Here is a 23,613-nt window from a genome sequence, read left to right on the forward strand (position 1 = left end):
ACCAAAGTCTTTCCAGCATAGCATTTTATCTTTACTTTTCAATCAATTCAATACATTTTACTTCATCAAGTAAATTGTATTTTTATCTTGGGCAAAGTACATATTACCTCCTTGTGGTTTGGCCTTTTGACAAATGACCTCCTTGAGATTTACTAATAATGACCAAATTGTCCCCTTATGGTTTTGAAGTAAAGGCAACCGTTACATTTTCCATCTAAATTAACAGAAACTGGACTCCACGCGCGTGGTTTGAAATTGGGAAAGAAAAATAATACGAAAAGTCAAAATCAATTGTAAAAGGACTATATTATCCTTCTCTCATCTTCTTCCTTAAACGTACCCAAAACGCTATCCAGGTTTACTCCGACCCATCGCCGACGGCTTCCTTTTGTTTATCCACTTCCTTACCTTAACTATATCCATTTCCTTAACTATCGCCAGAACTGTATCCACTCCATTAATCAACTATAAAAGGAACATAAAGCTTCCCTTTTCTTTCTACCCGCCGAGTCACCGACGGTTTACCCAACGACTCTGACGTGGACGTCAACACACTGCCGAACCCAGCTTTCCTTTCAAGCTTTCCCAGTCGGTGGATTACTCCGACACAGACGATTCTCAACTGCAATGACGCTGGTGAAATTCTCAACTCCAACGATGCAGACGTCGACGCAATCGAATCTCGTTCCCGTCCTCCCTCTATCGCCTCCTCTCTAACGTTTAGCCCACCGAACTTCATCTTCTCCTCCCTCAAACTATGGTGTAGTAGTTTTCCAACCCCTAAATCTTTTGAGGGTTTCGTATAAAAAATGCAATTTTGAGTAATTATGATAGTTAGGGGTTTTAAATTGGGGATTTTTGCATTGCTTTATGTTTCATTTTCGATTCAATGGGGCTAGGTATTTAGCTGGTGGTGATTGGAGCTGCAATTAGCTGCTGACAGAGTTGAATGGGGTCGGTCGGTGATGTACCAGGTGTCAGGTGTTTGCAGTCGGAAAATACTTCGCAATTGATTTCATTTTTGGGATGTTGATTATGATTGAGATTGTAATTATAATTGATAAAAGCTGATGGCAAAATAAGCAATTGATGCTGAAGTTCCTGCTCATAACAAGAAAAGAGTTTTATCCTTTTCCTCTAATTTCAATTTAATTTTTTTTGCCAAGAAAAGACGGAAAAAAAGAGAGGAACAAGTTACAAGGGTATTATAATCAGTTCAGCTTTAACGTTAATTGAGTTATGGTTGCGCTTTACTCCAAAACCATAGGGAGGTGATTTGGTCATTAATAAATCTCAGGGAGGTCATTTGCCAAAAGGCCAAACCACAGTGAGGTAATCCGTACTTTGCCCTTTTATCTTTCTCGCACCAAACTTTATTATTTCGACATAATAAAGTTCTTTTACCTTGTTCTTTCATTCCTACACGGTTAGGAAATTATTAAGTCCACTATCGTTGTGGCAAACCACGAACCTCTATTGTGATCTCGCCCTTAAGATCACAACACTATTGCCTTCACAGTTACGAAGTCAGAAAAGGGCACTCAGTCATTTACGTTGGACGCGACTAGTCCTAGCACGCCCGCGCTCAATTCTAACACCGCGAGGAACATTTTTGTGCTAAACATTAGCACTTTTGCATTACTATGTATCAGGTCCGCATAAATGTAGAGACCCGTGTTTAATTTCAACAATTTTAATGTTAGAATAAAATTAGAATATTTAGGTAAAGAGAAAATGTGATTTGAATATGTGATTTGGGTTGAATGTGATAGAATTTGGAAGTTTGGGGTGTGGTGGTATAAATATGTGAGAGTGAGTGGTAGAGAATCATTCTCCCACTCACGTCTCTCTCTCGGTCCTCTCTCTCCCACGCAACTCTCTCTCTCTCTCTCTCTCTCTCTCTCTCTCTCTCTCTCTCTCAATCACGCCTCTAAACTCGAGACCCATGAAGATTAACCTTCATTCCACCTTCCGCACGTGATCTTGAGCTTGTATTTCGTTGGGTTTAGCTTGGAGAGGAGTATTCAGTTAATTCAAGGTTTTCAAAGTTAGGGCTTGCTTGATTGAGCTTGTGTTTCGTTCTTCAACTTTGAGGTAGGGATTTTTCACTTCTATTATATGTTTATGTGTTGATTTGATGTTTGAATCGTGCCCTAGATCGTTGGTTTCGTTGTTGGAATTGTTCTTGTGAAATTTGAAAATCGAGCACTAAAAACCCAGGTCCTACCGGTAGGCGTTTTTGCCCTACCGGTAGAAACGCTGTCCAGTAGTGTCTTTTTTGAGAAATTTTGGTCTCCTACTAGTAGGAGGTTGTGTCCTACCGGTAGGGATTGAAAAAAATTTGCATTTTTGGCAAAATTTCGAATAGGCATAACTTTATTATCTGGACTCTGTTTTGGGCATATTATATATCGAAATTGATGTGCAAAAAATCTACTTTCTAACGGTGGTGGTCTTATAGCCTAATTTTAAGCTGATAAGGTTCGGTAGCCAAAATAAGATAGACATGTTCGTATACGTTGGGTAATCTTTTTACATTAGAATCGTTTGGGTGAGACACAGATGTTCTTAGGTTCTCTTGAGTACTTAATTGAATGGTTTGACGAGGTTAGTGATATGCTTAAGGCTTTATGGTGGACGTCGGGTTCCGTAGGAGTCTAAAGACACCGAAACAAGAGTTTAGAAAACGTAATGAATATAAGTGGACAGAAGTGATATGTGTTGACACGCGATGCGAGAAACGGACACGTAGGACACCCCTTAAAGCTAAACAACGTTGGGGGGGGGGGGGGGGGGGTTACGAGAGACATTTCTATTACGTTTGATGTGTGGTACATCTCTCATGCAGCTTGTACGATTTAGAGAGTTGCAAAGGGAAAATCTATGAATCATTATAAGCAACTACCTTTGATATGCGGTATGTGAATGCATATATGAAAAATTAATGGTGTAATGATAGCGAGTTGACTAAAGTGGAATTATCCCTATTACTACTGCTGCTACTACTATGTGAATAAGCCTTCGTTGTGATTTCACTATATGTGATTGAGATGAATGACTAAATTGTAAAGTGTATCGGAGGAATTGTGGTATGGTGAACTATGATGTGTGACTTGAGTTAGCTCCATCAGTGAGGGAGATACTAGTGGGGAGTAATGGGACTCTGTAAATGGCCCGGCAGGAGCAAATGTTCATAATGTATTCAGGACCTACCAACAGGTAAGGTGCCTAGCAGGGGGTATCGGGATCCCTTAAATGGCCCGGCAGGAGCTTGTGCTCATGACACAGAACGATAAGAAAATTGTGACATGATGTGAATGAAAAGAGGCTATCATTGTGAAAGTGTGAGTGGTATGAAAGACGTTGGCGTTGCGATTCTTTAATTATGATAGTTTCATAAGTCAAGATATCGGATTGGTGATTCGAAATAAGATGAGGGGCAGTAGCAGTCATGAGAAATTCGTGTAGATAGTAAGCCCTCGTGGTTGAACTAGAGTCTTGGTGTGTAGTCATGGTACCTCATTTATGTCGTCGACATTGGGACAATTACTAGTCGTGTTTTGTTTCTCCTTTGAGATACCGTACCTTGCTTCTGTTATTCATTCTACCTGTCATCCCATTTGCATATAATAGTTGGTACCACTAAAAAGTGGTACAGGTACCAACTGGGTTTTCAACGAAAATTCAACTTATTAATTTTGTCACAATATATTCACATGTTATGACAAAATCTCATTTTGTAGCATCAAGCCACATGAGGCAGAGTTATTGTAACAAAATCAATTTCGTTGCAACATTTTGTCGCAACAAGTATGGTGGGAAACTTTCTCGTGACGTAATAATTTGTCACAACAAAGATTTATTTTTGAAATATTGTGATGAACTCGTTTGTCACAAAAGGATATTATTCTTACTACAATTTATTTTGTTGCAAAAGGTTTGCGATTGCACTTATGGAGACAAAAAAAAATTTCATGGCACTGGTATAGATACTTGCAACAAAATTATTCGTCACAATAGATATTGTTATTGTGACAAAATTCCATTTGTGGCAACAAAATTAAAACGAAGAGCTATGGTGACGATACTAATTTTGTCACGATAGTTAGTCACAACAACCATGGCATGAATCTTATTGTTTTTGGTGGAATTGAGTCTTGCTACATTGTATTTTTGTCCCCATTAATTTTTGGCATTAAAGTTTAACTATAAATAGACAACGGAATATTTTGTCACTGATAAATAAAATAAAATTTTTTTCACAATAGGAATTACTGTAACGACAAATTATTACTCTAGTTAACGATCAGTCAACATTTAATTCCTTGAAGGGGAATATACTATTGCTTGGCATCAAAAGTAAACATATTCGCGTACTGGTAGTCATAGGGAAATCCTGCAGTGTAGCCCGCACGGCAGGGGTTGTATGGCGGCCGATCTGGTTATCCAATTTGATGCCAACGGCATGAATTTAATCCGAGCTAATATTGATCCAAACTGTTCAGTGTTCGGATTAAAATCCGAGTCGTCCGTCACCAAAATGGATAGACGGATTGCCCCCTATAGCCCTGTAGTGTGGGCTGCATGACAACAATGATTCAATGAATGAAGTGCGTCTTTGATGTGGGGGTTACGATACCCGATGAACTTAAAATTTTGAATGACTTATGTTATTAATGGACTCAACAAAATGAACGATCTTGATTGTATAGGTTGTATTGCAAACATGTGGCTACTACACATTCAACTTGCAACACAAGACTTATGTTCAGATCACAAAGGTCAAATATATGAATACTCAACATCATTGGTTATTTGATTTTGGGAACCGATTATCTGAAATGTTGGGATTTTATATCTAACCAAGCATATAAAAGCCAAATCAGTCTTGTCATCTTACATATGATTGTGACATGTTAGTGGGTTCACATGCATTACACCCTAACCATTTGTGCCCCATCGAGGCATTCGTTTGCAATCTGAACCATTTATCTTATACATAGTATGGATCAGATCATTCAAACAAACTACAAAATATAATTGTATAGTGGCAGGTATATGATTCAATGGCATGAGTGATTTGAAGAATGAAATGTGATTTGATGAATGGGGTATTGCTACCCGAACGACACAAAATTTTGCGTGAATAATGTTGTGAATAGACACGACATAATGAACTGTCTTGATCATCAAGGTTGTCTTCAATCATGTGGCTACTATATATGCATTAAACTTGCAGCATAATACTTAAGTTCAGATCACATATGTCAAACGTATGAACACGTACTCAACATCAATCATCTTTAATTTTTAGAACCGTCGTACAAACCGTTGGATGTATATCTTACGGAGCATATATTTGTCTCACAAAAACAAAATTAATTGAGTATCAATGTCCACATGATTAGGACACATTTAATGAGTTCACATGCATTACACTGTTATGTTGCCCCAATTGTCCCCATGCTTTCATTTGTAATCTGAACCGGTTATCTTTTACATATTATGGAGTAGATTGTTCGTACAAATATAATAATTAATTGCAGAGCAGTCGATATATCATTTAATGACATTTGTGATTTTAAGAATGAAATCCAACCTGATAACTGTGTGGGGCCCGCTATGTGGTCCTACACAAATTGGAACCGTTGATGAATTTTAAATTAATTTTTTTTGGTTGTCTAGTAAAAAAATCAGCTCAATCTTGTAAGTTGTAACTATAAATGCTTGATCAAATCTTTCAATTTTCATTGGAAATTTCAAATCCTAAATGAAGAAAGTTTTTTTTGAAGAAAAACTATGAATGAAAGCACCTGAATTTATCTAATTGAATTTGAACATGATGTTTTGTTCAAGACCACCCGGAAACTAGTGAACAACCTGGAGTGGCCTCCCATAGCAATTGGTGCATGATACTCCCATATTTTAAAATATGGGTGCCAAATTTTGAACCTATGGGCGATCCACTATTTTCAATTTTTCTCAATATTGGGGGAAAACTTTCGTTTGCCTCTTTTGTTTTGATTTTAGCGGGCTACGGAAATTCGGATTGGCGGGATACAAAAAACAAAAAGGAAATGTTATGTTTGTAACTGCACCGTGTAAAAATAAATCCAACTCCTATTTCTCTTCTGTCTTCAAGCAACCTTCTTCTCTATTGGCTGTTTGCCGGCATGCCGTGAAGCCCAACTCTCCGAGCCGGCTTTGAAGCAACACCGAAGCACCGCAAGCTCCCCAGGTACATGTTTTCTACCACTTTCCCTCTCTCCCTCCACCAATTTCAAACCCAAAATTGAAAGGTTTGCCCTAATTTTCTTACCCTGTATCTTGTTAAATATATACTGGTTTGCCGTAATTTTTGTATTTCTTTTTTTTTTGTAAAGTAATCATATTTCAGATATGGGGTTTGTCACTCGAATATTAGTGCCCCTGATTTTAAAGGTAACTTTCTATGATTCTCAGTTTTACACTCGTCATTGGTATTCAATATTTATATTTCTCATTTGACATTCTCTTTTGGGATATGTTCTTTTTGGTTTGAGATTCGGATTTCATATTTAAAATAGGTTTTAGGGCTTGAATGACCTATTGTTTACAATTTACGATTTGAAATTGGTTCTGATTTTCGTGGGATTTTTATGCCGAATGAAGAAACTACCCATTTAGTTTGGATTCGACAGTAACCTGTATATTAAAGTGTATTATGGGGCTTTAGAACTCTCACATTTCACTTCCCAATTTGAAGTTTGACTATTCATTTGTTAGTAGGGAGAGAAACTATGGGGGAATTTAAACTTCAACATATGAGAAGTGCACAAAGCCTATTGCTACTTCATTGGTGGGGTGAGTTGTCTTTGTGAACATTCATTTCACTTGAGATTTTAACTATGTTCCCATTTCTATTTGCATTCTATGTGTTCAATAGAATGCTAGAGAACATTATACCTTCACCGTGCAGATATTTTTTGCTTACAAAATCTCCATACCCTCTTTTGAAGGCTCTTTTCAATCATTTGATGCCTTAGGTCATCCCATTCTCCTTCCCCTCACATCCCAGTTCTAATTGTGTCTATTCGGGACATTTTAGAGGCCTTCTTTTGGTATCTAGCCTTGGAGCATCAACCTTTAATATTTCACTTAATTCAATTTATGTGCTTTAGAAAAGCCAGCACTTACAATGATTCCACTAGGATTGTTTTTTCGGTAATAACAGAATTATGAGTTAATAGTTTAAATTTGAGAAACAATTGCGATTAACAATTTTGGTTTAGCAAGTTTTTATTGTTTGAGTGTGTCATCTCAATGAAGTGATTCCAATTTGTTTAAACTTTAACATATTGCAAGCTATGTAATTGTGATGGAGTCAGCTAGCTATGTGGATCAAATGCCGGCTATTCAAGATCAAATTTGGGTTGCGTGCTGGGAGGCGTGCCTAACAAAGGTGGGAGTTGCTGAAGATTCCCCCCTTTGGGTGGAAAACGATCTTCCAAGCAGCCATGCTTCAGCCTTTCATGCATCAGAGGAGCATCCAATTGAGGACATCGAGCAGCAAATTGATGATTTTGATGATGTCGAGGGAAACACCCCAACTGAGTCACAAGATGCTACTGCTGGTGGTACACCTACTCGGGAGGAGATCAATGTTGTAATAACTCTAAATTTTAATAAATAAAAAGTTATTTATTATTCAAGTTATTATTTAAATTGCTTGGATTGCTTTGATTTTCTTTTATTTTCCTGTAGTTGGTTATAATTACACTTTAGCCCCTCAAGGATCGTTTCTTGACTTTTAAGCCCTACTTAGCAAGTCTAGTTAGCTTCTAACCGGCTTGTTGGAGAAACCAAACTAGGAAGTCACCTAGTTACTTTTTCCTAACCACAGATGGACCATTTTGCCCATCTTGACCCTTTTGAACCTTTTCAAACCCTAGATTAGAAATTGTCTAAATTATTTTCTTTTATTGTTTTGGTTTTATTCGTTATCCTTTGGACAATAAAAGTTAGGGGAACTATTATCCATTGGATAATAGAAACCCAATTCTTTATATTAAAAGGATTCAATAAAAGATTTGGGTAAAGTACTTGAAATAGACTTTTATAATTGCTTTGAAAGTACTTTTTGATTATTTTACCATAAAAGTCCCCTAGTAGCTATTGTCTATTGGACAATAATTGTTAGGGTAATCTTTACCCATTGGACAATAGCCTATTCCATTATTATATCTTATTAAGTACATGTATATATATACACATGTGTATTTACCTCATGCAAAGGACATGTAGTCTTTTTATAAGACTTAATTTATTATTTAAAGTACTCATCATTTATTATCCCTTGGTTATTAACCATTAGGGGATTTATTACCCATTGGTCAATAGGTTAGTCTTGCCAACTAAGTACTAGGTCTATTAAACTAATATTTTGTTAAGATTTTCGAGAGTACAAAGTACACTATTTTATTAATTAAGTACTAATACCTTTTGTATTAGTTTTATGGGTGAATCTTGACTTTCAAAACCCTTAGATCTTAGTACCATGTACTTGTATATATTATATACTTAGTCTTTCTTAGATATATATATATATATATATATGTATAAATAGGGGTGTACTAACAAGAGAGAAAGAGAGAGGGAGAGGAGAGAGAGGCCGTGAGAGAGAGAGAGGAGAGAGGCCGAGAGAGAGAGGGAGGAAGAGGGAGAGAGAGAGAGGGAAGGAGGAAGGAAGAAGAAGAAGATGGGACTTGTACCTTGTTGTTCTTTCACCATTTCAACTTTTGGGTTGAATATCTTCCAAATCCATCACCTTTTGTCCTTCAATTATTCTTTAAACACCAAATCTTGTACCATTGTCTCTTTTGTTTCCAACAAATCTTCCAAAAACCCATCCAAGGTACTAAACTAGCCATGCAAGCCTAAAACTAGGTGGTTAGTGTGCAAGCAAGCCTTAACTTCACCCATCAACCTATCAATCCACCATGACAAGTGAAAGAAAAGTGAGAGAGAGAGAGAGAGAGAGAGAGAGAGAGAGAGAGAGAGAGGGAGGAGAGTCTTGGCCTATAAATAGAAGCATTCCAAGCTTCAAACTCACACCTTCAAGCTTTGCTCTTCCTTCTCTCTAGAAATTTCAAGTGTTCTTGCTTCCAAAGTTCTAATTTTCTTGAGTTTTTTTGAGTTCTTGAGCAATACCACCAAATCACCTCTTAAAACCACCCATAGATCTTTAAAGTAGTCCACATTAGTTAGTAAAGTTGTTTCTAGGAAAATGAAGTACATCTCTTTTCCTTTCGAAGCAAACCGACGCCGTTACGCCGCTGAATTCCAAAATCGAAGACCAAATCTTCGTAGCCGACCACCGCCAAGAAGAACAGTAGTTATCCTTATCTACTATCCCAAGCATAAAGTAGTTTTTGTACCCTAACTCTATATATAAGTTCATTAGGAAGTAACTTTGATCATTTTATTTAAAGTAGATAATGTTATCTTTTGTTGGGAATGTATGAAATGCATGATGTTCGTTGTTGGTGATTCAAGCATGTTAAGTAATCTAGAATTGGATAATCTTGTTGGGTTCATTTTTGAGTTTCGATAAACGCTTGTTTATGCGGAAAATCCTACACCACGGAGTCTATGCATGATAACGTGACACGAGAACCAAGAAAGTAGAGACATAGCACCTAGGGTGTTAACGAAGATGAAAATGTGTTTTTCCGAGGAAGGAAATATTTTGAAACTACATAATGACCGGTTTTGGGTGGCATTATAGGAGTTGTGTGTGTATGCCAATGGGAACCCGGGACGGCGGAACCATTGTAAGGATACTGGGAAGACCGGAACGGCGGAACCAAGGTTGGGTGTGTGCTTGGTTATCCGCGGAGAGGAGCCAATGCAATGTGTGCCAATGGGAACCCGGGACGGCGGAACCATTGTGAGGATACTCGGGAACCCGGAACGGCGGAACCGAGGTTGGGTGTGTTAAAAACAATTTTTGAAAAGGTGATACGTTTATGAAATGTGGAAAAATGGTGACACGGTCTACGAGGAGTCACGTAGGAGAAACTCACAAATCTTGGACACCAACGTTGATTGATTTTCAAATACGGATGTGTCATTGTTAGTTAATTTGGCTAGATAAGCATGCACTATGTGGAAATTATTGACTGTATGATGTATTGTTGTAAGTTAAGGGTTAGAAGGTTTGGATTATTCTATTGAGCGTTGTAGCTCACGGTGTTGTCTTTTTGGTGACCCTGACCTATTATATTGGTGGCGACGCCGGTATAATATGTCAGACCTCATAGATGAACAAGGTGAACTTTACACCTTGGAGGCCTTTGGAGCCAAAGAGCTAGCCTGGATGGAGGAACAAGCGGAGCGGTAGTTAGGAACCTTAGTTCCCTTCTTTGTAATAAAAGTACTTCTTTTAAGCTTTGTTGTAATAAAGAGCCTGACTCAGTTTATTTTTCAATAAAATGTCTTTTTAACGTACCCAAAATTCGGGGCGTTACAAATGTTCCTGTCAACCTGGAAGAGAACAGTATGGAAGAGAATACTGAAGTCCCAAGTGAGACCGCTTCAGAAATCCAGAACTTGGATTAATGAGTAAGAGTTTGTTGCCTTCCCTACTCTCATTTTGTAGAACAATTATGCAAGTCCTGTGAGACCGTAGTTTTCTAGCCCTGTGTGGCACCAGTACTTCTTACTGTTTGGATAATACAGGTATTCAGCCATTCGTGGCTTAACAATAGTTTTGATCTCGTGGCCTTTCGTGGCCTAGATATTGGTTGCTTGGACCTTCATGGCTTTTGTTGCCCTAAGCATTTAATTCCTAAGTTTTTTCGTACTGTTTAGATTATCTGGCATGTTTGCGTATGCATCTAAGTGTTTCATACTTAGTTTGAATGTCGCACGTGTCGCTCGTTTACGTATGTATCCTAAGTGTATTCATACTTCTGGAGAAGTCCCTAAGTTTCTCGTACTTAGACGTATTAAGTGTCTCGTACTTAAATAGCGTTGCATATGTTCGCATGCACATAAATTTATTTGAAAATTTGATCAAGTCATCGTGCTTGAATAATTTGCATTCTTTCATATGCACCCCAAATGTTCTCGTTTTTAGGAAAATAAGCTCGTATTTTATACGTTTGTTGTTTCAAGTATCTCATACTTCAAACATCTATAAGATTCTCGTTTCTCGTACTTAAATAGTTAACACATGTATTTATTCGTATACCCGTTCCCTGCTCCCCAATACGAAGAAGGGATGGCAAGGCCGTTGTTCGTATTAACAAATATCAGAAGTAAGCAAAACAATATTTCAGAGTAATTGAAATATTGCAGAAAGGTAACTTTATTCATAATTTCTGAACTCAAGGGGGCGTTTATTCGTACCCCTTGCAACTAATGAAAATAAACACTAGGGAATTGCATTCATAATTCCCACAGAATCATATAGTGCATCCTAAAACAGAATGAAAATAAACTAAAGTCTTTTTAAACAAAGAATTTTCTTAGATTGTGAACATTCTAAGGCCTTGGCACCGGGTTCCCGTCCAGGTTCGCCAATCGATAAGCCCCTATGCCCAGAGTCACAGTTACTTGATGGGGGCCTTCCCAATTGGCCCCCAATTTTCCCTCGTTAACGACTTTAGTATGGCCGAGCACTTTTCGAAGCACAAGCTCTCCAATACCAAATTCACGAGGGTGGACATGCTTGTTATAGCTTTTCATCAGCTGCTCTTGATACGAGGCTAGATGTACTAGAGCCCTTTCTCTCCGTTCCTCGGCAAGATCCAGTTCAATCTCTAGGGCTCTGTCATTGCCCCCACTTTCAACCAAAGTGGTCCTGTTGGTTGGCAAGCCCACCTCCAATGGAATAACAGCTTCCGTTTCATACGCTAATGAGTAGGGGGTCTCTCCCGTAGACCTCCTCGGGGTTGTTCGGTGTGCCCATAGGACCAGTGGCAATTCATCGTGTAACAACTCCGATTTTTAGTAAATAAAAATCTCGTTGTTTATTCAAATTCTTTAATTTCTCTTGGATGGCTTTACAATTTTCTCATTGATTTCTAATTGGATTTTAACTCTTTAAAATTCATTTCTTTATTAAAAGCCCTACTTGGCAAATATAGTTAGCTTCTAACCAATTAGTTGGAGGAACCTAACTACCAATCCATTTAGTTACCTTTTAACCATTACCCATTGGACGATAAATGTTAGGGAAATCTTTATCCATTGGACAATAGAAAACCTAGATTTTCTACCAAAGTACTTAATAGATTTTGTTAAAGTACCCATGTATAGCTATATATGGTTATATATACATGCCTAAAGGACATATGGTATTATTCTAGTGTATATAGTACCTCACCCTTTTATCCATTGGTTAATAACCGCTAGGAAAATTATTACCCATTGGATAATAGTATTAGTCTTGCCAACAAGTACTAAGGTTATTTAATTAAATCATTTTCTAGATTTCCCATGTGATGATATACTTATATATATATATGTGTGTGTGTGTGTGTGTGTGTGTGTGTGTGTGTGTACCTAGTATATTTAATACCCTAGATTTCCTAAGTACATAATCTAATTTTATAATAAGAACATGTGTCAATTTGGACTATTTTAATAAAGGATTTTGATCTTATAATTTTTTATTGGATATTGGGAAATCTACCTAGATTGCATAGTACTTATTTATACATACATATATATATATATATATACACATATATATATATGCTTGGACATGTATATATAAATATTACAAAGTACACATGTGCATATTAGGTTATTTTAATAGGAAATTATGGCTTGAAAATCTAGTAGATCACATAGTACCTATGTACTTTTATATATACTTGATCATACTCGTGTGTGTGTGTGTATATATATATATATATACATATATTGTACAAGAGAGAGAGAGAGAGAGAGAGGAGGGAGAAAGAGAAGGAGAGAAAAAGAGAGGGAGATTTGGTTGTACCTTAACTTGATCTTCCATGATCTTCTTACATCCTTTCAATTTTGGGTTATATACTTCTCCAAGCAAGATCTACCTTCCATTGTCTTTATTAATCAATAAATCTTTGTACAACCCTACTTTCTTCCATAAAATCTTCCAAACCAACCCAAGAAGTACTAAATCTAGCCTTACATGCCTAAGAACTAGGTAGGAGTTGTACAAGCAACCCATAACCTAACCTATCAAGCTTTCAATCAAGCTTGACAAGTGAAAAAAATCAAAGATATATATATATATATATATATATATATATATATATATATATATATAGAGAGAGAGAGAGAGAGAGAGAGAGAGAGAGAGAGAGAGAGAGAGAGAGAGAAAGAGATAGATTTCGGGTGAGAGGAGAGAGAGACAAGCCTTGGCCTATAAATAGCAAGCCATTCCAAGCTTAAACTCATACCTTCACTCTTTGCTCCAACTTCTCTCTAGAATTTCTAAGCTTTCCAAGTTCCAAAGTTCAAGTTCTTGAGTTTTCTTGAAGTTCTTGAGAGCTATCACCAAACCACCTCCAAAAACCACCTCTAGATCTTTAAAGTAGACTAGTTTAGTTAACAAAGTTGTTTCTAGGAAGAGAAAATCCATCTCTTTTCCTTTCGAAGCAAATCGGAGCCGTTACGCCGCCGATCCGCTAAACCGACGACCTATTCTCAAAACCGACCAACCGCCAAGAAGTAAGGTAGAACCCCTTGTCCCCTAACTCCACGTATAAAACCGTATGTTAGAAAATAGAATGTCTGTACTCTTTAGTTCAAAGTATAACTTGAAGTATATTTAAGTAGATAAGGTTATCTATCGCTTATAATGTTTAGAATGCATGATGATTAACAAACTCATTTTGCTAGTGGTGGTATGAACGTGTTGAATAATGAACTTTTACTTCAATAAACATGTGTTGTTTTGAACTCTCCACAAAAGAAGAAAGAACGATTTTCGAAAGATAGAAACTTAATCATTGATAGAAGTATTCATATTTTGATCATTTAAGATGGTTATGAGCATGCATACATAAATTGCTTGCATTACTTGTGGTATAATATTGAGTTGGATGATCATGTTAGTTTAAAGATTTCAATGAATGATTCATGGTTACATATGAAGTCCTACCACGGAGTCGATGCATGAAAACAAGACACGAAAAACGAGAAAGTAGAAACATGACACCTAGGGTGTAGTTAATGGAAAGGTGTGTTTTGAAAAAGGTGAAATGTTTTGAAAACCGCAATGTGGTCGGACGTGGTAGCCCATTGTGTGGTGTGTGTTTTGTGTGCCAATGGGAACCAGGGATGGCGGAACCATTGTGAGGATACTCGGGAGACCGAAACGGTGGAATCGAGGTTGCGTGTGTGGCTTGGTTATCCGCGGAGAGGAGTCAATGCAAAGTGTGTCAATGGAAACCCGGGACAGCGGAACCATTGTGAGGATACTCGGGAGACCGAAACGGCGGAACCAAGGTTGGATGTGTTAAAAACGATTTTGAAAATGTTGATATGATTACGAAATGGGGACACGGTCTACGAGAAGTCGCGTAGGAGAAATTCAAAAAATTATGGACACCAACATTAGTTTGGATAATGAATGTGGATGTCTTACTGTTTGTCAAATATGTTTGAACTACGTGGAAATCGTTGATTTTATGGTCTATTGCTTGTAAGTTAAGGGTTAGAGGGTATGGGTTATTCTATTGAGCGTTGTAGCTCACGGTGTTACCTTTTGGTGACCCTGACATATTATATTGGTGGTGACGCCGGTATAATGTGTCAGACCTCATAGATGAACAGGGTGAGCTGTATACATTGGAGGCCTTCGAAGCCGAGGAGCTTGCTAGGATGGAAGAGCAGGCGGAGCAGTAGTTAGGAACCCTAATTCCCTCCCTTGTTGGAAAAGTACTCTTGTAAGACTTTGTGATGTAATAATGACCCAAACTCACTTTGTTTTTGTAATAAAATGTCTTATTAACGTACCCAGAATTTGGGGGCGTTACACATCGGGCCACTTTCCCTTTGCTTTGTCCAACGTTTTCTTGATCCCGTCAAGTATGGTTCTGTTGGATGCTTCCGCCTGCCCATTACTCTGTGGGTAGGCTGGGCTTGAGTAATAATTCCTAATCCCATATTAGGCACAAAAAGCCTTGAACTTCTTCTGAAATTGGGACCCATTATCCGTGATCAACGAGTAGGGTACCCCAAAATGAGTAATAATGTTCCTCCAAACGAACCTCTCTACCATTGGCTCAGTTATCTTGGCCAGTGGCTCTGCTTCAATCCATTTTGTGAAGTAGTCAGTTGCCACCAACAAGAATTTCCTATTCCCAGTTGCCTTGTGGAGTGGGCCCACGATGTCCATGCTCCATTGGGCAAATGGCCAAGGGCTTGTCAACGGCACCAGATCCTCGGCTGGTGTTCGGATCATTGGTGAGAATTTCTCACACTTTTCACAAATTTTCACATACACCTTTGCATCTTCTTGCATGTGTGGCCACCAATATCCTTGGGTAATTGCTCGGTGGGCAATGGATCTACCCCCAGCATGGCTTCCACATGTTCCCTCATGAATCTCGTGCAGAAACCTTTGCACCATCTCTGGATGTACACAAAGCAAATAGGGTCTAGTAAAGGACTTTCTATATAACTTCCCTTCTGGGGATAGCCAATACCTTGCAAATTTGGTCTTGATTTTATGGGCCTCCTTTTTATTGGAGGGAAGTGTTTCATTTCGTAAAAACACCACAATTGGATCCATCCAACTTGGTCCCTAGTTCACGTCCAAGACCAACTCAACACTCCTTCCAATGCTGGGCTCATTAAGGTAGTCCATGGCCACCCTCCTCTTAAGTTCAGTTGGTACAACTGCAGCTAACCAAGCTAAGGAATCAGCATGAGCATTTTGTCCAGAACTTATTTGTTCAATGTAAACCTTTTCGAAGGTTTCGAGTAAATCCTTGGCTACCTCTACATAAGCTACCATCTTCTCACTTCGTGCTTCGTACTCCCCGGACAGCTGATTCACCACAAGTTGTAAATCACAATATACCCTAATTCTTGTTACCTTAAGGGCCTTTGCACTCCTTAACCCTGCCAAGAGTGCTTCATACTCTGGTACGTTATTTGAAGCACTGAAACTAAGCCGAACAGATAACTCCAACATTACTCCTTCAGGAGGAAAAGGTACAATCCCAATTCCTGAACTAGTGTTATATGCTGATCCGTCAACGAACAGTTTCCATTCTAGGGAGTCCTGTTCGGCTATGGCTTCCTTTACCTTAGATGGTGATCCAGCCACTTTCTCCTTTCTCGTAGGAGGCAAGGGTGCTATTACAGGTGAAAACACTGCCACAAAATCTGCCAATACTTGACCTTTGATTGCCGTGCGCGGTCGATATTCAATGTCATATTTAGCTTAACTCAACGGACCAAGTTGAGATTCTTCCCGAGAAGTCTGCTTTTCGGAGTAGTGATTTCAATGGAAACTCAGTATAAACTACAACCCTATGACTCTGGAAATAATGTGGCAACTTCCTTGTGGCTGTTCTTATTGCAAGGATCAGTTTCTGAAGGGGCAGATATCTCGTTTCCGCATCCAGCAATGTTTTGCTTACATAGTAGACAGGGATTTGCTCGGAACCTCTATCTCTTACTAACACTGCACTTACAGCATGTTCAGAAATAGCCAAATACAAAACTAAAGACTCACCAGGCTCTGGAGTTGACAAAAGTGGGGCTTCAGCCAAATATTTCTTCAAATCCTGGAAAGCCTGCTCACACTCCGCTCCCCATTCAAATCCTTCCCTCTTCTTTAACAGCTAAAAAAAGGGTTTGCACCTGTCACTTGATCGGCTGATGAATCTGTTTAGGGCTGCAGCCATCCCAGTTAATCTTTGGACTTCCTTCGTTGTTTTGGGACTTTGTAGCTTCTGTAAAGCCGTTATTTGATCGGGATTCGCCTCGATCCCCCTCACAGTCACGAGGTGGCCTAAGAATTTTCCAGAACCAACTCCAAATGCGCACTTCGAGGCATTAAGTTTTAGTTTGTATTTCCTCAGTATTTCGAAGGCTTCCCTTAAATCAGCTAAATGTCCCTGTCTGGTCTTGCTCTTCACCACTATATCTATGTAAACTTCCATAGTCTTGCCAAGCAGCCTTTTGAACATGATGGTTGCTAACCTTTGATACGTTGCCCCTGCGTTCCTTAGTCCGAAGGGCATGACACTATAGCAATACAACTCTCGTGGTGTAATGAAGGAAGTCTTATCTTGATCAGGCCAAAACATAGCAATCTGATGATATCCACGATATGCGTCGAGGAAACTCATCCGTTCATATCCAGCAGTTGAGTCAACCAACTAGTCAATTCTGGGAAGAGAAAAGCTGTCTTTTGGACATGCCTTGTTCAAGTCTGTGAAATCTACATAGACACGCCATTTTCCATTTTTCTTTTTTACTACCACGGTGTTGGATGACCACTCTGGGTAGTAAACCTCCCGAATTGCTTTGGCTTCCAGCAAACGATCTACCTCTTCGATGACAGCATCAACATGCTGCACGGCTGCCCTTCTCTTCCTCTGAATGACTAGCTTATGCTGTGGATCAACATTCAAGTGGTGGCAGATTATATCTGCATCCACCCCGGACATTTCTTCTGGTGTCCAGGCAAATACGTCAATATATTTTTTAAGAAAACTAATTGACTCAGCTTCTTCCTCTGCTGGCAGTGATTCCCCAATTAGAAAATACCTATCAGGATCAGTCTCGTTGATTTGTATCTTCTTTAAGCCCTAAACTACTCTTTCAGCTGGGTTCTTTCCGACGTCCTCGATAGTCGGTTGATCCGGTATTTCTACCGTGTGAACCTGGTGGACCTTTGCTTGCTTGATAATGGAAACCAAGCACTGTTGTGCTACCTTCTGATTACCTTTGATCTTTTCAACCCCATTAGATCCTGGAAATTTGACCATTTGGAGATAAGTTGAGGAAACTGCTCTCATCTTATGCAACCAAGTTCTACCTATAATAGCATTATAGGAGGACGGAACATCTACTACCAGAAAGTCTGTTCTTAATACAACTGACCCTGCCCGAACAGGCAGGGTCACTTTTCCAAGGGGCCAAATTGCTCCCGCACCAAACCTAACCAAGGGTGTTATTGACTGTTCCAAATCCGTCTGTGCCAATCCCATCTTCTTAAAGGCATCATAATAAAGAACCTCGGTACAGCTCCCTGAATCCACCAGGATCCTTTCAATGTCATACTCCCCAATTCGTAGGGTTATGACCAAAGCATTGTTATGGGGCACTTGAACTTCTCCCAGATCCTCATCTGTAAAAACTATGCCTTCATCGCATGTGTCGTCTTCTCGCCCTCTCTTTTTTCCCAGTCGCATAACATGCTGGTTATGCTTAGCTTGTCTTTGAAGCAGTTTGACCTCATTCCTTGTATATGGCGTGGCTAATCCATGTATCATATGGATTATCCCTTTAGAATTCTGTTCGTAACCCATCTCCATAGCTCTCCCTTTATCTTTGGGGTCCTCTTGAATGAACTCTTTGAGATAGCCCCGAGAGACCAGATCGCCAAGGTGTCTTTTAAACATCTCACAGTCTTCCATCATGTGGCTCCAATCTTTGTGGTAACTGTAGTGCTGATTTGTAACACGTTTTGCATTTTTATCTCCACCCAGGCTTAGGGGCCATTTGAAGTAAGGCTGATTCTTTATTCGATAAAGAATCCTATAGATGGGCTCTTTCCAAACCGTGGCAATAGAGAAGAAAAATTTGGGATCAGGAGCTTGTTTGTCTTTATACTGCTCTTTCTTTGCCTACCCATAATCTTTTCTTTTCTCGATATGTTTTGGGCTCCAATTTACCTGGTTTCTTAGCGGGCCCCTTAACTTGCTCGGCAACCACTTTGCCGTCCTCCCGGAGTATATCATCCTCGTTCCTGGCGTGCTGCTCTATCCGTTCCATTAATTTTGCCAGCGTTTCCACTGGACTCATGTTTAAAGGTTTACGCCGCTCCCCCTAAACGGGCAACCCGGTCTTGAATGCAGCTATTGCGTACTCCTCACTGCAACCTTCAATCTCGTTGAAAGTTTCCTAGTACTTCTTTGCATAGTTTCTGATCGGCTCATTCTCTCCTTGCTTCATAAAGGAGAGACTCTCAAAAGTCTTTGGAGCTCTTCTGCTCATCAAGAACCGAGCAGTGAACTCTTCGGCCAACTGTACCCATGTCCGAATGGAGCGTGGAGCCAGCTTATGGAACCAAGACAAAGCTACCTTCCCTAAACTTGATGGGAACATTTTGCACATAATTGCATCGTCTCCTTCATGCATAAACATTGCCTGCTGATAATGCTGTATAAGTGCTACGGGATCAGCATCTGTCTCGTAGAGGTTGAATGTTCCGTGTTTCACTCTACTCGGGAGCCTGGCCTCCTGTAACCTTCTTGCAAAAGGGGAGGATGCAATATTCTTGAGTGTTTTTCGTGCTGCTTCTCTTGCAGTCATGGCTTCTTCTTTTCGTCCCTTTGTCTTGCTGGGTCTAATCCTTTCCCAATCGGAATCAGGTCTCTCGTACCTGTCCCTATGATGTTTTCTGGTTCCTTCCTCTTCAGAGGTAGGATTTCGGCTTCTACTCCTCCTTTTTCTTGAAGAAGCCCTTTGCCGCTCCGATGTTCGGCTCTTACTCCTGTTTTTCCTTTTTCGTGGAGAAGCTCTATGTCTCCTTGAAGAAGGACTTCTGCTTCTGCTCCTTCTTCCTCGTGAAAGAGCCTCTCTATATTTTACCATACCCCCTTTACTTTCTCTGGAACGTCCCTGTGAAAGTCCAAAATCCTCAGGGTGTTCTCGGATCTGTTCTAGCTATCGGATCTCATGTTCTCGTCTTTTTATCAATTGAGCACACTCCTCGATTTCTTGCTTTTTCTTATCGAGGATGTCTTCAATGTTGTGCACACTCCTTGAATATGCAATCGAATCTTCCTTTCGATAGGAATTGCTCCTTCGCATGGAGCCTATAGCAGTCCTACCCTCCCTATTCTTGGAATCATCTTGGATGGTCAGGGGATGACCTTTGCTTGTCGTTCTTCTGCCTTGCTCGCCGGTAGGCTTTTTCGGAGCACCTGGTGGGGATTTATCTCTTCCCCCATCAGCCGGGTCCTTCTCGATATGCGGCGTGACTGGATCTGCTTCTGCCATGGTTATTTTTCAAGGGAATTCATTCGCTTCCCACAGACGGCGCCAATTGTAGGGGGATGAAAACAATTGGTGCGTAGAACAGCACCAAATTGCAACGGCTTCACGTGCCTCTTCATCGGAACCCTAGTTCATCGTCGGAACCCTAATCTGCAAAGCAGACAAGGGGGTGAGCGCACCTTTGCCTCTCGTGGCAAAGGCCCTCCGATGGCTAAGTTAGTATCACGTACTAGTAATAATCCCTAATTATCAGTAGGTAAATAACTCGAATGCAATCACAATTGCATACCTTTGCCTCTAGGTTTACCTCATATTTATAGATTCGTAGATGCTTGCTGCCTAAGTATCCGTGTTGCCCCAGATTTCCTGTCTCGTATTGGAAACCCAGAATATCTTGGGTTCTCGTTCCCTTATCAATTCATTACCTTAGTCCTTTTAGGACTCTTTTCCATAGCTGGCCGAATATCCCACTACTGTTGGGTATCTTTCCTTGATCCTATTTCTTCGGGATCTCATTCCCTATGGAGCACCTCTATTTCTGAAACTTTTCAGAGTGTTTCCTCTATTCCATCATTTGTTTGGAGTTCTTACCTTTGTTCGGCTATCCCATTGCCGAACAGACTATGTCACACCCTCGGTTTTAAACATAATGATAAAGGATTTTCATAAATAAAACCTCGCAATTATCCGTACGATACCCCAAAAGGATTTAACAAGTCCATTTCCATAAATTACACTTCAATGTCCAAATATTTACAAAAGGTACATTATCGGTTCAATGGCCCCAAATTCAACAAAAGTATCAAATGGAGTTACAAATACATCTTCCAAAAAATGATTTACAAAAATGGCTAAGTAACTTCTTCAATGTTAGCTTTCAAAAGAGTGTCCATGCTCAAGCACTCAAGCATACAACTACTGCCCAAGGTTAGTACCTGAAATATAATGTAAGGTTTGAGCTACACTAGCCCAGTAGAAAGCTCTAATCTAACAATGTATGCAGATGAAATGCAGGAACGATCATGGGATGAAAGATGGCAACCAAAACCAACGGAAAGGGCAGCAACAATAATCCGATTCCAACTTTACATTTTCAAAACCAATCATGTGTCTTACAGAACAAACTTTGAAAACACCATATGTCAAACGTGTCTTGTACATGTGTCATGAGCCGAAGCTCTTACTGGGCCAATTAAAGGACCCCAATGTCCTCTGCTAGGCTCTTTACCCATTCGGGATGTCCTGAAGTATCAAATACGAGCATAAAGCTCATACCGGGCCAATTAAAGGATCCCGATGTCCTCTGCCAGGCTCTTTACCCGTTCGGGATGTCCTGAAATGTCTCGCCGTGTCCGTAATGTTTCAAAAATCATCTTTTTGTCACGTTTATACCATTCAATCCAACTTTCATTCATAAAGCAATTTCATGAAATCATGTCCAAACGAGGATTAGAGTCATGGGAACGTACAATGAGTTCTTCGAATACAAGTAATCAAGTTAAGGAATCATTCGGGAAGTGTTTGGGTAGGTTGGAAGTGACTAGAAACCAAAACGGTGAAAAATGAAGCAAAACAGTGAAAACTGGAGATAAGCAACAAGTATCGATACCTAACACAAAGGTATCGATACCATTTGGTCAAAAATGGTTCCAAATGCAAGGGTATGGATAACAATGGCAAATAGTATCGATAACAAGTGATTTTCTGGGTTTTGGAACACAAAGGTATCGATAACAAAGGTTAAGGTATCGATAACAAAGGTTGTTCGAGCAGATTTTCTGCAGATTTTCATGGGTTTCTCAACTACAACAACATCAACAACAATAACCACGATCAATGGCACAAATCAAGCAATAAAAACAAGTCATAAACATATATTGAAAGTTAGAACTCCCTACCTCAAGGATCGAAGAACGAATTTAAAGAATTTCCAAGCCCTAGCCTCAAATCTTGAAACTGGATGAAATACGCTTCCACCGAGCTCAAACCAACGCAATATGGACTGGAATACACGAGGGAATGAAGGATTGGAGGTTGGGTTTTATGGGTTTGAGGTGATTTGGTGGAAAAATGGGTAGGGGTGAGTGAGAGAGGGAGAGACCGAGAGCGGAGAATGAGGGGTGTAAGTGTATTTCTCACACTCCTCCCTTATATACTCACACAAATGCATATTACCCATTCACCCAAATCTTTCAAACTCTTACACATTGAACATTTCAAACAATTATCCAAATACTATTCGAAATTATCGTTTGCGAAACAATTTAACTTTATTAAACGAAACTACGGGTCCTTACAGACTGTATAGACCAGTCACTTCACATGCAACTGGTTATTTATCAATTACTTGGACCAATGTCTTCTCAGAAGCTCTCCTTCTGTTCAGCCTTCTCATTGCCGAACAAACTACCTGGACTAGTGACATCACATGTCACTATTCCTTTATTAGTTTCTTGGTCTAATAACTTCTCGTGTTTACTGGACCTTGACCTCGTACAGACTTCCCAGACCAGTGACCCCCCATGTCACCGGTCCATATCGCCGACCACTGTCTTGCACAATGACTGTTCCTACCGTTTTTACACCATGGTCCCACGTACCACGTGTTCGGTCTTTATTAACATCCGTTCGGGAATACCTCCTTACAGTATGGTTGATATTTCATTTTATGGTTGTTAACTTAAGTTAAGCTTGACTCTTTTTATTGCAGGTGATTGAAAATTTGAAGGATGGCTACATGTTGAAACTGATTGTTTACAAAGAATTCAAGTCTTTATGTTGTATTTGGTGTCTTTAGGTATTAGTTCAAACAATTTTTTATTTTTCTTTGTAGTACTTGAGGCAATTATCATATTGTTTATGATTAGAATAGATGACTATTTCATAGCTTGCTTTGCTTGGAATCTCTTTTATGCAAATGTACGTCTTCTGAGGAAATACTTGTTTAACACACATTGTTAATTTGTGTTTGGTGAATCGAAGTTATGAGATTGCTAATTATGTACGGCTTTTGCAACTAGCTTGTGAGTTAGTCGTGAACTTGTATAGTTGAGACAATATTTTTATCAATGGAAGGTTTTGGTAAAATTGTCTAGCACGTCTATCACAAACTAATTGTCACAAATGGTGTCTTGACAGAACTTTTTGTGACAAACTTGTTTTAATAGAGGTGAAATTAATGATGACATTGCGACAAAATTATTGTGACCATAGATCCAATACTTCTGTGACGAATGACTATTTTGTCACCACAAGCTTATAATGATGAAATTAGACTACCACTTCTAACAACTTTGGTTCGTCTCAATAACTTTCTAGTCACAAAACTTGAGTTTTTGGGACAAACTCGTTTGTCACAATAATATTTTTATACTTTGTATGAATATTTTATTGTGA

General features: G+C 39.3%; 1 long non-coding RNA gene across 3 annotated transcripts; it reads left to right on the forward strand.

The window, feature by feature from the left end:
- The first annotated feature begins 1,936 nt into the window (after positions 1–1,936).
- Positions 1,937–23,275, forward strand: LOC131301313 (uncharacterized). Of its 3 annotated transcripts, XR_009191249.1 has the most exons (5): positions 1,937–2,094; positions 6,143–6,238; positions 6,384–6,441; positions 6,766–6,843; positions 22,928–23,275. It is a non-coding gene; the product is annotated as an uncharacterized LOC131301313 (long non-coding RNA). The 3 variants fall into 3 exon arrangements; XR_009191248.1 differs by lacking the exon at positions 1,937–2,094 and having other exon boundaries at positions 5,094–6,238; XR_009191250.1 differs by lacking the exons at positions 1,937–2,094; positions 6,384–6,441 and having other exon boundaries at positions 5,094–6,238.
- Positions 23,276–23,613: the final 338 nt, after the last annotated feature.

The sequence above is a fragment of the Rhododendron vialii genome, chromosome 9a (assembly GCF_030253575.1).
Source record: "Rhododendron vialii isolate Sample 1 chromosome 9a, ASM3025357v1".
Classification (NCBI taxonomy): domain Eukaryota; kingdom Viridiplantae; phylum Streptophyta; class Magnoliopsida; order Ericales; family Ericaceae; genus Rhododendron; species Rhododendron vialii.